A 2357-nucleotide genomic window follows, 5' to 3' on the forward strand; every position below is an offset into this window, starting at 1 on the left:
AGACAAAACAAAACAAAAACAGTAGAGATACAGAGATACACACAACTTGATAACATACTTGGCTTCTAAAGACAGAATGTTATTCCCCAAACTGCAGAATTCATCATCCTTTGAAGCATACCAGAAACAGCTATAAAAATTAACCACACATTGGGTCACAAAACAATGATTCATTTTTAGAGAAATGAATTTATAGAAAGCATGTCCTCTGATGGCCATGCGATTATACTAGAAGTAAAAAAATAAACAAAGAAGATAATTTGACAAAACATACATGTTTGGAAATTAAGAATTACATGTCTAGATAACCCATTAACCTAAGGGAAAATCAGAAAATAAGTTTAAATAATAAAATACAAAAATACTACCTACCTATCAAAACTCAGGAGATGTTTTTAAATACATATGTTAGAAAAGAAATTTTTTTTCCAATATACGAAATTTATTGTCAAATTGGTTTCCATACAACACCCAGTGCTCATCCCAAAAGGTGCCCTCCTCAACACCCATCACCCACCCTCCCCTCCCTCCCACCTCCCATCAACCCTCAGTTTGTTCTCAAAAGAGTCTCTTATGCTTTGGCTCTCTCCCACTCTAACCTCTTTTTTTTTTTTTCCTTACCCTCCCCCATGGGTTTCTGTTAAGTTTCTCAGGATCCACATAACAGTGAAAACATATGGTATCTGTCTTTCTCTGTAGGACTTATTTCACTTAGCATAACCCTCTCCATTTCCATCCACGTTGCTACAAAGGGCCATATTTCATTCATTCTCATTGCCACGTAGTACTCCATTGTGTATATAAACCACAATTTCTCTATCCATTCATCAGTTGATGGACATTTAGGCTCTTTCCATAATTTGGCTATTGTTGAGAGTGCTGCTATAAACATTGGGGTACAAGTGCCCCTATGTATCAGTACTCCTGTATCCCTTGGGTAAATTCCTAGCAGTGCTATTGCTGGGTCATAGGGTAGGTCTATTTTTAATTTTTTGAGGAACCTCCACACTGTTTTCCAGAGTGGCTGCACCAATTTGCATTCCCACCAACAGTGCAAGAGGGTTCCCGTTTCTCCACGTCCTCTCCAGCATCTATAGTCTCCTGATTTGCTCATTTTGGCCACTCTGACTGGCGTGAGGTGATATCTGAGTGTGGTTTTGATTTGTATTTTCCTGATGAGGAGCGATGTTGAGCATCTTTTCATGTGCCTGTTGGCCATCTGAATGTCTTCTTTAGAGAAGTGTCTATTCATGTTTTCTGCCCATTTCTTCACTGGGTTATTTGTTTTTTGGGTGTGGAGTTTGGTGAGCTCTTTATAGATTTTGGATACCAGCCCTTTGTCCGATATGTCATTGGCAAATATCTTTTCCCATTCCGTTGGTTGCCTTTTAGTTTTGTTGGTTGTTTCCTTTGCTGTGCAGAAGCTTTTTATCTTCATAAGGTCCCAGTAGTTCATTTTTGCTTTTGGGGATGTGTCACGTAAGAAATTGCTGCGGCTGAGGTCAGAGAGGTCTTTTCCTGCTTTCTCCTCTAGGGTTTTGATGGTTTCCTGTCTCACATTCAGGTCCTTTATCCATTTTGAGTTTATTTTTGTGAATGGTGTGAGAAAGTGGTCTAGTTTCAACCTTCTGCATGTTGCTGTCCAGTTCTCCCAGCACCAGTGTTAAAGAGACTGTCTTTTTTCCATTGGATGTTCTTTCCTGCTTTGTCAAAGGTTAGTTGGCCGTGCATTTGTGGGTCTAGTTCTGGGGTTTCTATTCTATTGCATTGGTCTACATGTCTGTTTTGGTGCCAATACCATGCTGTCTTGATGATGACAGCTTTGTAGTAGAGGCTAAAGTCTGGGATTGTGATGCCTCCTGCTTTGGTCTTCTTCTTCAAAATTACTTTGGCTCTTTGGGGCCTTTTGTGGTTCCATATGAATTTTAGGATTGCTTGTTCTAGTTTTGAGAAGAATGCTGGTGCAATTTTGATTGGGATTGCATTGAATGTGTAGATAGCTTTGGGTAGTATTGACATTTTGACAATATTTATTCTTCCAATCCATGAGCAGGGAATGTCTTTCCATTCCTTTATACCTTCTTCCATTTCCTTCATAACCTTTCTATAGTTTTCAGCATACAGATCTTTTACATCTTTGGTTAGATTTATCCCTAGGTATTTTATGCTTCTTGGTGCAATTGTGAATGGGATCAGTTTCTTTATTTGTCTTTCTGTTGCTTCATTATTAGTGTATAAGAATGCAACTGATTTCTGTACATTGATAGAAAAGAAATTAAAAAAAAAAACCCTGAGGATTAATGAGCTAGACATCCATGTCAATACACTTGATCTTAGCCAAAAGGCCCAGAAGCAAT

General features: G+C 38.5%; 1 pseudogene; it reads right to left on the reverse strand.

Annotated features, from left to right (window-relative positions):
* Positions 1-2206: 2206 nt before the first annotated feature.
* Positions 2207-2357, reverse strand: LOC125158360 (uncharacterized; annotated as a pseudogene).

Source organism: Prionailurus viverrinus, unplaced genomic scaffold (genome assembly GCF_022837055.1).
Source record: "Prionailurus viverrinus isolate Anna unplaced genomic scaffold, UM_Priviv_1.0 scaffold_33, whole genome shotgun sequence".
NCBI classification, from domain to species: domain Eukaryota; kingdom Metazoa; phylum Chordata; class Mammalia; order Carnivora; family Felidae; genus Prionailurus; species Prionailurus viverrinus.